The sequence below is a fragment of the Eutrigla gurnardus genome (genome assembly GCF_963514095.1).
Source record: "Eutrigla gurnardus genome assembly, chromosome: 5".
Lineage (NCBI taxonomy): Eukaryota > Metazoa > Chordata > Actinopteri > Perciformes > Triglidae > Eutrigla > Eutrigla gurnardus.
This window is the reverse complement of record NC_139919.1, coordinates 13,798,920-13,812,350: the sequence shown is the minus strand read 5'-3', so window position 1 is coordinate 13,812,350 and position 13,431 is coordinate 13,798,920. Positions and strand designations below refer to the sequence as shown.

The 13,431-nt window shown below is 40.0% G+C and overlaps 1 protein-coding gene across 2 annotated transcripts in view; it reads right to left on the bottom strand.

Annotated features, from left to right (window-relative positions):
• pdgfc (platelet derived growth factor c) overlaps positions 1–13,431 on the bottom strand; it is a 42,866-nt gene that overhangs the window by 16,224 nt on the left and 13,211 nt on the right. The window lies entirely within an intron of this gene.

Sequence of the window (13,431 nt, the reverse complement as noted above, 5' to 3'; positions counted from 1 at the left end):
CATCCATGAATTTAATCATTCATATTTTAGTATAATTCTCATGAACAATCACCTTCATCAGGATTGCAACACAATATTAGACAACAACGGAACACACTTTTCGTCATAAATGAAAATATGCAAAAATGTAAAGCAGACCACTGACTTCTATTGGTGAAGAAATTGCTTTAATTTGCTTAATTTTGTTAATTGCAATGTCGCATTTCATTTTTATGTGAAATGCACAGTGTTTGAGATTGCGTTCAAGTTGGTGAAATATACTTTTGTAGCCATGCTTCCAATCCGCATGCTAAAAAAGGCTAAACCGGGCTAGCTAAAAAATTGGGCTATCTATTTCTTGAATGTACAGCTGAAATTGCTATTCGTCTTCTCAAATGTCTCTTGGTAGAACAAAATGAACAAAATGTGTTGCTGTAGCGACTTTTGTGAGAGCTGCAAATCTTCCTAATTTTTTTCCGTAACATATTCTGTGGTTTTAAAGCGAAACAAAAACAAATTAAATGCAGCACAGAGGCCAACAGCTGCGGCGACACAAAGGTGATCACAGTAGGTGTTCAAAGTCCACATCATTGTCACAACAACATCATTTAACACTGACTCAACACACTGTTATTAGTATCAGCATGCTGTTCCCTGTTTGTCTCTGAGATTACACTGATAAATCCATCCGATCCCCAGTGTTGTTTTAGCAGTACTCATAAACCACTCCGGTACATCTAGCTGTCAGAGGAACCAGCAGGGGTTTAATGCACTCAGGAGAGGGAGCGTGCCACTGGAAGTTTGTTAGTGCATTAAACGGATGAGTAACCATTTCCCTTGTTAGACGAGTTCATATTTAGAAGGTTTTTTAATAGCTTGATTACTCTTTATTTTGTCATAAATTTGATTTAAGGTGATTCATACTTAGAGGGTTATTCATTCTGAGGTTATTTGCTCGTGATAGAAACAAAAACACAGACAGGTTAAGTTTGTGCCATGTTCTCACCCTGTATAATGTCAAGTAACAGCTCCACAGCCACTCTGACTTTCTTAGTACTGTTCCAAAGACAACAGATCTGTCTGAAGGAGTGGTCGCTGAAAAGAAGTGAGCCAAACCCATTTCAGTAGAGTACTGTCCGTCTCTCAGCGTTGTATCGTTTAAAGTCAGAAACAATTCAAGGAGAATTAGATCTCCAGCCCCCCTGTTGCTACGCCTTTCAAGTTTCCCACTCTCATGGGGAACATCAGTGGTTTACAATTACAAAGTTGGCAGATTTACCACTGAGGGTTTGTAACTTTTGAAACATTGGTGTCCTTGATGTCGGATAGTGTAGAGGTTGCTAGTCCATGCCTGGTTGCTTAGAATACATACTTGGTCAAACAAGAAGTTCGTTTTATATGGCTTGACTAAAGTGTTTTAGGATGAGAACTATCCAGTGTGTTCCGCCTGGTCTCAACAAATGCTTAAGGCACACATTTCTGTTATGTTAATGCTACATTTTGCTTTTCGCATGTCAGATATGTGTACTATGAAGAGTGGGAATGTTGTAAGATTTAATTTAGAAAATAATTTAGAATGGTTTTGAGAATTTAAAATTATTGTTCCAACTAGGTACATAGAACTAGATAGACTTTGGCATAAAAAGGTGACTGATTATTTTGAATATATTGGAATATATTCGATGTGTTGGATCCCCTTTGCAGTCACATTCAGATGGCACACTTCATACATTGGATAGCCATCTTCTTCAAAAACTGCCTGGTCCATTTGTTGATATCCAAAATGTTCCCACACCAGGAATTTAAGGCTACTTTTTGGTTGATATTAGGCTTAAACGTCAGTTCGGGGTGATGGTTGATGGGCCAAACAAACACATGACTTTCACGCAGGATCATAACTTAATTTACATAAAATTGTCCGTATTTAATCCAAACCATGATTTTTTCCCTCAACATAACCAACTAGTTTTGTTAACTAAATATAAACATGTAGTTTTGTTTGAATTCACAACATTAACCACGTGTTTAGTATTGCGACCATGCGTCAGTATATGATGATTTTGGTTGACTTAACTATCAAACAAATATCCTATATATGAACCCGAACCTTCATCTTTTCTAAGACCAAGTACTTTTGTTTAAATGAACAGCGTTAACCATGTGTTTTAATTGCAACCACGCATTCTATGCGACAAGTTGGGCATGAGAATGCCATTGAATGACAAGCGAAACATTTTTAAATGTGTGACATGACATGCAAGATGTTCACAAACTTGGCACACTATTTATACGCCTCCTCATGAGATCACATGGGTGTGTTACATAGCGTAACCATGGTTAGGCTGGGTAGGACGGGACAGAGCGGCTGTTTTGGGGATTTGGAAAGGCAATTCAAAGAAAGACACGGCCCAGAAATTCCTATAAATGCTGAGTATTGCACTCCAGCCGCATGCACACGTATTCAACGCGTGGAGAAATTCATGGCTTGCCAGGCCTGCCGTGCCAAGTTACGGTTGCTAAACTACGATTGCTCTTGGAAGGTTTTAACAGTTTTTGTAAAACTAATAAACAATTTGTCAAAAGAGTCATCTATTATCAATATAATGTGTGTTCAAATCTGCTTTTCGTAATACAATTATACATTTTAAAACACAAAATCTATCTATACCAATATGCGTATGGCATCAATGCATTTCTTTTTGGATTGTGTTTTATTTTTTGCTGTTGATAGCTACGCTTCTAACCCCGCTCTGATCCAATAAAAAACAACATTTTTATCAAGATAACATCCACACTTTCGCTCCTGGAATCCCTGATGATGCCATCTATCAAACAGAGTAAACAGATAAAACATTGATCAAAATATTTCAGATTGCAGATATCCCTTTGATGTTTTCATTTGGGTTTGGTGGTGAGCCAGGTGGGAAGAGATTGAATGACGGTGTGTCAGATGCAAAGAAAATAAAGGCACGACTTTCCAATGAACACATTTTATTCATAACTGAGAGAAGTGCAACTCAAATGAAAACAGTCTCACCAAGTAAGGGTCACCTTCTTCAGGCAAATCAAACTTTTTGAAAAATAATACATGCACTCCTCGAGGGGAAAATAGAGACTTTATGTAGCATTTTAAATTGCCCCTCAAAGCATCTTTTGTGGTTGGGACACCCTCCTCGAATTCATCTAACTTAATTTTTGCCCCTGCACTCTATATTTATTCAATTTATTTGCAGGAACGACTGAAGAAATGGCTGATTGCTCTCTTAATCTTTGGTGCAAGTAGCTGCAACGCACCAGGTTTGATTGAATGACTGTTTTTATATCCGTCTGCTGGCTCAGGAGGAAACAAGGCGATAGCTTTCATGCTATTAAAGCTTGGCCCTTCATCACAATGACATGTTTTTAATTACATCCCCATTACTGTAGACCCCAACATGCAGGCTCATAAAGTGCACGATGAATGAGAAAAAAGTGATTCTTCAATACACAAGTCCAGATGCACTGTATTGTATTGTGATGGTAGGTGAATTGTACTTGCACAATTTTAAATCCATGTCTGCTTTTAAGAGCACTAAGTACATAATTCATTTGAGAAAACATTTTAAATGATGACTGGAATGCCTCTTTATTAATAATTAACAGGAGAATGTGAAAAGAAAAATCTAAGCTACAGAGAAAGAGGGAAAGCAGAAAATAAAAAGTCCTGGACATGGAGGTATTAGGTCCTGTTGAAAAGGCATTCCAGAGATCTGCATGGATCAAATCATGCTTAATCCCAAAAAGTCTGCAAATATCCCACTTAATCCTTACGCACTCATCACAAGTAATTGCAGTAGGTGGATGAACAATGTGTTGGCATTCCTCTTCGGGTTCAGGTCTTTGTGCACGAAGCTCAAGGAGGAACTATCCGGAAGATTCTTCGCTGTGGATCTTTTGTTCACTTGCATCAAAGCAGAAAGAGAGCGCTCCTTCAGAGTACCTTAGCAAACCAATCTTTGATCAAGATATACAAGGTCACAGCCTCCTTTATTTTTTTCCCCTTAAGCTTTCTCTATCTTTATTATAAACAACACCGTCCTTTCATGCTTCTCTCTTTTCAAACATCCCATTGATATCCTCCTTCTCCGATTGACCCTCCGTGTGCTGTGAAATGCAGAGACAGGCAACCAGCCGAGCCGGATTCCGGGTGTAGCTTTGACTTGGAAATGACCTCACTCTCGGGGTTAACCGGTGTCATCTAATGATCAGAGTGGCGGTCCCCTGGAGTGAATTACCTCAAACATTACTTTTTTTTAACCTACTTTTTCCCCCTCTGTGAGGAAAGTAGAGCCGACTATTAAGGGAGGAAGTGACTCTGAATAAATAGGAGCCTATACAGTGCTGCCATTGTGCTTTGTTCACACGTTAGTGGGTGAACCATTCATGCTGTTAAACATTAACCTTTCCCCTGCCAAACTAAACTGAAGTGCACACGCAGAGAACCGTAGACATGTGCACACTGTGAAATTAGTGCACGTGTCCATATAATTAGTGTTAAAATAGTGATGAAAAAAATCTAAAATAATAGGATTTATAGTTGTATATTAATATTCACCCATGACTGTACACACTGTACTGTAACTTACCAAATGTACACACAATCATTATAAATCCCCACCACACACACACTCAAAAAGCCCACTCAAGCATACACACGCATTAATAAATGTTAGATGCCTTCAAGCAAAGATTAACTAATGAGAGCAGCCCCTTTTCCAGACTGCTGCATGTTTCTCATAAAAAAAAAGAGCGGGAGGAATGAGAACCATTCATCCTGGCTTCTGTTAGGCTCACTAAATTCATCTTTCCTCACAGGATATCATTACAGTGTCTCCCTACTTAGCTCTGGGGTTTATCTGGTGGTCATACCGCATGATATAGTAGACATAACTATGCCTTCCTTCTGGAAAAGTAGGCACATTTAGGCGTGAGAAAGCAATAAATATCTCTGCCAGCCTCAAATATGAGGTGAAGCAAGATACGCTTAAAGGGGAACGGCCATTATTTACAACTTCAAATGATTCTGACTAAAATTAACAAACAGAAAAAATGTGTTAAGTTCTCGTACCACAAGGGCCTCATCAAAATGGTATGGATTTCATTGCCATGGGGTTATATTTGCTCAGTAAATTGGCCAAATTGTTATTTTCACAAATTATGGGCAAACGATTGGTCCGGCACTGCATTGGGTTCTCCCGGCAGCCTCATGCATCATGAATAACCATTCACGACAGCTATTTCCTGTTCGGTAATCGACAAGTGAGTCACTGTGACACTAAAACCTGATTGTTTTTAATTTCAGCTTACCTGCTGATCAAAACGACTGTGAGGCCCTGAGCAACAGAGCTGAAGTAGATTTGCACCTAACAAAGAATTTCCTTTCTTTCTGATGCATGCGTTTAGGGCTCGATGCAATCACTCCGACATCTGTTGCTTATTAAGACGGTGCAGTGGTAACTACAGGTGCAGTAAATTCCCCCTCCCTGCTTAGGATATTTATTGCTTTTGGGTTTACAGTCAGTCGGGTAAGAAAAAAGGGGCTGAAACACGCCATGGGAATCTTTCATACCATTAAAAAATAATTTGGCTGCGTGGGACCCTTCTGTGGCGATATAATCTGCCAGGCACATGCTCCTGTGCGTTGTGTTGAGGAGGAAGAGGTTTGACACCCACATTCCCTACTGGGGTCACGGAAATAAGGGCAGAAGCCATAGTATGTCATAGTACATGGCATTGTACATTTCTGCATAAGGTGAAGGTCTACGTTTTTGCAGTCAGAGAAAGTGTAGTAGTGTATTGTACAAATGTTATTGAAAGTTACCTGATAAATCAAATACAATATGGCAAATGGGTTGCAAAACACCAACATCCACTTACCCTGTGAAAGATAATTTATTCAGGTCTTTAGTGTGATCCAATGTTAGCTATCTTTACCAATATGTAGATTGTGTGTATTGTTTTATATTATTCCCAATGGAAAATATTATATAGCTTTTTTCTAAACTACATAATCTTGCTCATCTCCACACATGATGGGCTCAGTGATTAGAGACCATCCCTTGACCTTTCTCACTTATTGCACGCATGGAAAATAACTTTTTCATAATGAAATAAATTCGGATGCTAATGATGATAATATAACCAGCCCTCAGGACTGGCTGGCTTGTAGAGAAGCATCACTGTCATCAGCCAAGTCACTGTTTCATTGCATCAGTTGTTGGCAATTAAATATGACTAATAACGTGTATAATTGCTCTAAATCATTTTGAATCAGTATATCTTAAGTTAAACTTCTACTTCAGTGTTTGATATTGTGCCACATGTGTCATTAAAAGCTCCAGTAACACCGCTGTTAGAGAGGCAGCAAATGCAGTTGGGCCTAAAACCTCTAGGGGGCTCACCAATACTAACTGTCCTACCCACGACTGATCCACAATAAACACTATGAATAGTATGCATTCAATACATTTTACCTTAAAATCAGTTCATATTTTGCCAAGAAATATTCAAAGGCTGGGGAATATAAAACAACCTTTTCATCCTGCTATCAAAAGATTGAAACATAGTAATTATGGAAGAGAACAGTCTGTGTGAGATGGGACCCATGACAAATATGTTACATCACTGGTCAAGAAGGAGGTAAGATCATGCCAGAAAGCTTACTGAGACCTGTGAAGATCCAATAAGACAATCAGCAGCAGGGCTCTCAGACGGGCGGCTTCCTCTCCTTTTTACACCCACGAAGTGGATAAAAAAATGAAAAACTTCACACTAATAATCCTGCATTTGCTGAGAGTACAGCTCCCTCTCCTGTCGACTTCACTTTCTAAACCTCTTAAACTTCAATTCCTGTCACCAACAGGTGGACAAATATGACCCGTGAAAGCCCTTTAAGTGAGGAGGTCAAAGGTCACAAGTAATGTAATCAGTTCCAGCAGTGAAAGGACTGAGCCCCTTGGTTTCGCTGTGTCGTCATATAATAATGTGATACTTTATTGATCCCTGCTTTTAAATGGTCCATTTCCATGCTCCTCTACGGGGAGGCCAGACCGGTCACCATGAAGGGATCATGGAGGTAATGACCTCACAGGAAGACTGTAGGAGGTCAGACCATTTCCAGCAGGGGTGCTGCCCTCAGACACAACCTGACTGAAGGGTGGTCTCGCTTAAACGTATATATTTGACGTACATATGTTGACACCTGCTGCAGAGGTGAATGAAAACATCTGCAGATCATATCAGATGTCCTGAGTGTGTGTGTGTGTGTGTGTGTGTGTGTGTGTGTCCCTAACTCAGGCTACCAGTTAATTGGGGACTGTCCAACTGGGAAAACAAAAAAATAATAATGTGTCCTCATTTGGGAAAGAGCAGCTATCTCAACAAATTCTTGCTCCTTACTGGTGAAATGCCACTGCTTGGTCGTCGGTGTTAGGCATGGGAGATCGACACACTAGGTATCCCTCTAGAATTAGTTTTGAATGTTGTGGGACAGCGTATCAATATATGTATCCTAAAAGAAACAAATTTTCACAATTCTTTTCTTAAAAATAGCCGACATAAGAAGCCCCCGAGCCCACGAAGGACTTAATTTCCGTAACTCCCATGAAATGTACCCATAATGCAATGCACAAAGTGTTATCTTACAAATGATGGCAAATTGCGATACGATTTTGTACACAGTCACAGCTGCAGGGTGCTAATGACAGTGAATGCACAGAAGTTTGCGAGCATGTGATGTTGTGAGAACAGCAGACACACCGAAGCTAAGCTGAACTCTTTCAACCCCTCAGGCTTCGGCCTGTTGAGCACAGCCACTGAAACTCGTCGCCGCACAACAGCTTCTCCTCAGGTTACAATGGTTCCTCGCCCCCTGAATCGTTCCTCGGAGCCTCTAATTAGTGCCCACACTTGTGTTTGGCATCCCGAAAAAGGAAGATTGAGTGTCAGTCTTTTCACTACAGCCATCTATTTGTGTTGAACCTCTGGTATTCTGCCTCTGAGCCTGGATTTAGACATCACATCAGCACCGCAATCAGAATGAAGAATACATCCATTCTAATAGTTTTCCTTTTTATTTGTAAAGTCAAGACAAGCAAGTCTTTCTTAGTAAGTAAACAAAACAATCTAAGAATTATCATTATGTTTGTAAGCATCTGTCTATCGCCTATTTTACGAGGCAAAAGACAAGCGTGGCACCAATAGAACTTTTAAGGGACAAACAAAGACATCACAACGCCACAAAGAATTATAAACGAGTGATCACGAGGAGCTACGGTGCAGAAACACCACAGCAATAAAAACACTAAAGCATGAAAAACAAAGCTGAAGCCTTCCAGAAAGAGAAAACAATAGATACAACAAGTTACAACAGTCTACAGGCCTCTCTCTACAATCACAGGCCTACACTTACATTTCTGCAGTCCCCCATATCAACCTCAATTATCTTGTCAGTTGTCAAACTCAGAATCAATATCGAAGTTAATTAGAAAGTGAATGGAATGATAGTTTGGCACAAAAAAAAAAGAAAGAAAGTAAAAAAAGGGCTGTGGGTTGTTTCTAACAAACATTGGGAGACGTGCCTAACTGAGCTTCGCCTTCTGGCCGGGAACCATGCGTTGAGAGATGAACCACATCTTTTTTAAACTTCTCTCCACAGCTGTGGACGGGAGCTCCAGGCTGCTTTGTAGTCACATCTGTGAACTGGACAGCTGGATGTTTGGAGAAAATTACAGTTTGATCCGTGGCGGGGCCAGATTGGAAGACAGCTTCGCCGTACCAGATCCAGACACTGCGATTAAGACTGATCAAAGATGCAGGTTTTGCCATGAATATAGCCAAGGGTATTGATTGCTGATCACAGTCCACTTTGTAGCCCTCTGGCTCCAAGACAGAAACACTAAAGTGTGAAATAAACAGTTGGGTAGAGGTCAATAAGGTGTCACACTCATGATTTCTAAAGTGATCTCAGGCCACATATCTACGCTGGAATCTCAACAAAATCTAGGTGGCAACTTGGATCACACTCAAGTTCACACACTAAGTGATTCTGTTTTCTCACAGCGAGCGTCCATCTCTTATCCGATTACTTTAATCTTATCTTAAATCCCAGAAAATCCAAGTAACATAGACCTCCCAATGCTCTCTGTACTAAATTAGCTGGCTCTTAAAAAAACAGAGCATTGTAGCCACAAAGTAATATCCATCTAATCACAACAGCTGTCTGGAATAAAAAAAAATAAAACCATCACACAATTTACATAGCATAGCATAACCTTTGAACAACCCTTTAAGAAGCTTGGAGCAATGCAATCAAATCTGGGTAATGCCTTCAAAGGTCTGATGAGATTTTCAGCTGTGGCAAATTGTGATTAATCCAAAATAGCAGACGAGGAGACAAGGAAAAGAACATTTTAATTGTAGCCGTTTAAGAATAAAAGCCTCTGGTCTCTTGCTGTGCTTCCAGATACAGATCGATTTCTTAAAGCGGGTTGCCCTGGATCTCTAATTACTGCCACCTCACCAAGCCTTCGCAACCTTTTGGCCCAGCTGTCTAGAGACGAGTTGCAGTGCAGAACTCCGGGTAATGAAAGTATATTCCTTTCACCCTTTATTTACCAAGGGAGGGTTTGCTGAGCAACAACTGCTCTTTTCCTGTAACATCCCGCTCTCGCTCACACAGATACGGCTCTGTCACCACTCACTACAGCGACAGGTTCTAGTGTCTGATTCACGGACCCCAAGGGATTCAAAGTGACGACCCCCCGGTCAAAAGCTTCATTCGCTAATAATTCAGTCACTTACGTGTACTCACCCATTACACTGCTTTTCCTTCGAAGGGGAAACCAAAAGCATGCCCTCCAAACTTCAGGCAAGAATGTATGTGCATACGTTGCAGCATAACGACCTGCCAAAGGGCTGGCTTTGCTAAACCGAGCAAGTTTGTACCTGGATCTGGCACTCATCTCACATGAGGAGCAATTTGATGATTAGAAAATGGGAAAATTGATGTTTCTGAGGGGAAATGTTTGAAGGCTAGGGCATTGACTCTGTGTCTGCATGTCCCATAAGAGGGGAATTACAATTAGTAGATAATTGCAATGTTGCTCACAGAGCAGTTCTCTATGAGTCTATTCAAAGAAATACGACGGAGTGTTTTTAGAGAGCAAAATGACCACCTCGGAAACGGAAACTCTTTAGATGAATTGCCTCATCTCACTCTCCCTTTGACCACTGCAGATCTCAACGCCTTTCACACAGGACACGTTTGTGTAAAAGCTTAGAATGAGACAATATAGGACAATCTCATAAACGACAGCGGGGGGGAATTAAACGTGGCCTCCAAAAATGTTTTTTTTCTGAAAATATTCTTGATTTCAAAATTTGAAGTCAAAGTTTTGAAATTCAACTCACTCGTACTGCCATCCACATTTCATATTTGTTTTTAAATATGTGATTTCTCTATATGTTTGATGTTGATGGCTGTTTCAGTTAAAGAAACAAACAAGCCGTCTCCATAAAAAAACACCTCTGACTAAATGACAAACCTGTAATGGCAGAAGGGAAGTGATTATATCCACAGCCAGTAAACCCAGTGGTATGTTATCTAATAAGTTGCTCAATAGATGTAGTTGTAACTCATGAAGCCATTAGTCTCATATTTAACAGTGGGGGTTTAATTAAGTCACCTGAACCACAAGTACCACCTTTATTTTTACCTACCATCATCATTTAAATCCAACCACGCACACAAGCGTCACCATGACTAATATCTGCTCAGGACTCAGTGGGTCTCATTTTATGTCCTGTTAGGGGAGTTGTTTTGAGAAATGACAAATAAATGGATGCTGAGCACTTAACTCCCAGTTTGGCTTTTTAATAGTCTACACAGGTCATTAAGCTGCTGACTGTCCACCGTTTCACAAGAGGCCTCCCAGCCCTCGTAAAAGAAGCATTTCAATCATCTGTGTCATTTACCTCTAAACAGAACCCTGCTGCTCAATGTAGCTGTTATCATTAAAAAAAAAACAGGAAATGAAAGAACACAGCCACTAAAAGCCATATTTTATCTCTAGAAACAATGAATATTCATGAAGCTGCAGTTGAGGTACAATAGCCGTGTAATTACTTCCTGATTAATGGTTACACAACGCATGCCTTTCGCTCCAGTGCTTGTAGAAAGTGCACATACACCTGGGTAAATACTCAGCTGCAGCCTGAGCAGCAATGATGAGCAGTGATATACATTAGAACTGCAGAGTTACTTTGTAATTCATCACAAATGCATTACTGATCTGTGAATCAGGTGAATGACCAAAGTATTTTACCTAAACGTTGTGCCAATGAATCAAATTCCTGTGTGTCATGTGAAAGTTGTTACCTGTAATGAGGAATTTAGCAACTAACTGGGGAACGCAGATTCTCAGCTAAAGAGCCAGATATGTCCCTCGGGAGTCGGTGGAGACCAAAACAGAGATCAAAGAATCGTAAATATCGGACTTACAACATGGTCTGTCATTCTCTTCAAGTATCGAAACGCTTTGCCGCCCTTGGCGTCACTTCTTTAATGACAAACTATGACGCTCCGCTACATTGAAACACATGGCTAACGTTGTGAGTTCAAATGAAAACACCTGCTGAGGATTAGGCAGCAAAACCACTTTGTTAGGTTTAGGGGGGAAAAAACATCATTGTTTCTGAAGTGAACATAAAAGTTGTAATACGTTGTTAAGACAACAAACAACATATGGCCTACAGTACATAAACAGCTGTTTCTAAAGTGAAACGCAATGTTTTGAACACAAACAACGCCGGTCTCCTGAAAGCCGTTTGTTTGATCCCATCACTCACTTCCATCAACAACAACAACATGAATAGTCTTCGACTTTATCGAAAGCACAGGTGAAACTAATTCCTTTAACAATGTCAGTCGCAGTCAGTGTAATCAATTACACCTGTGCTTTCCTGCTGGGGTTACATCACAATTAGCTGAGATTTTTTATCCACTCATTATTCATGCTTCTCTGTTTACAACACACGTGTTAAGGCTGTAATCATGACTAATTTAAGAGTTCATGATATGATTCTCGGTGCATTAAGTAACACAATGAGAACAAGATCTAATAGGTAAAAAATAGGTATGTGTTTTTGTTTAAGATAACTCATTTAGTTGTGAATAAATTATATATTCACATTATCCCCCCCAGTAAGACAGGATAGAGTAAAGGGTTATCATAGCCACAGTCCTGAAATAATAACAATAGCCCATATTTAGAAGTACATGAGGACAATGGCCCTTTCCCATGTCGTCCAAAAGCAACTATCTCCTACAAATTATATTTATCATAGGGTGGTCATTTGTTTGATTATTTTCACTATCAATCATGTTTTGGGTTTTATTTTTAAATGTAGTTATCTACTTGTTTAATGACCATGCTTAGATGATGTAAGACCACATTATTGTGAATTCAAGTTATTGTCTCATTATTATGATTTGTATTTTTGGAAATAGTTGGAAATGCTTTAGTTTCGCAATTTCCTAACATGCGTCATCGCCTCCTTTCCAGTGCATGTAAAACAGATGACATGCTGCTACTGAACTTTCTGTTGTCACCTGTTTCTGTAGGCAAAAAAGAAAAAGGCTTTGTAGGAGCGGAGTGATTCATTGACTCTGTTCAGCATGATAGAAACACTGGCAGCAAGAGAGAGTGGTGAAAAATGCTCCATGTCCACAGCATACATGAAAACACATCAATGATCTGTCTGAGAAGATCCATCACCACCAGCATCCGATGCTGCAAACTATGCCAGAAACAAGCTCAGTGACCCGCTTTAAATCTCAGCTAAGGCCTGTCAACAGGTGTGCAGGCGGAGAAGGTGTTGAACAAACTTTCGGCTGTCAAGGCAGAAAGCGAAAGATAGATTTTGACAGATTTGTGCATGAAAGATCTGCCTCGTCAGTGGCATCTCGTTAGTTGGCATGGTTCCGGGGCCCATTTTAATGCTGTCGTCTGTAAAAGCCCTAATTAGAAGCAGCTAAGATGTAATTTATGGAGGGAGAAGGGGGAAAAAAGGGGGGGGCTTTACATCTTCCTCTACTAACTGGTTGGTGAGCTGTCGTACTCTTCTGACAGTCTCAGCATTATTCATTCAGCCTTTCAAGCTGTTATCACAGAATAATGAGTTGAAAAAGAGAGACTATAAAATGTTTGGTCAGTCCGTTTCATAGAGCTTCAAGTTGGTATTCTGTTGGTACCTCTATATATTATTTATTTAATCGGAGCAGTTATTGCATGTCATTGCACGTTTGTGCTGCACTTCTCATGGCCAGCTGTTAAGCAAACGTTGTGCTATCACCTCTTTTTCCTTGAGGTTTTTTTTCAGTTTTATGTTTGAGTTTCTGTGTGGAGCGCTCAA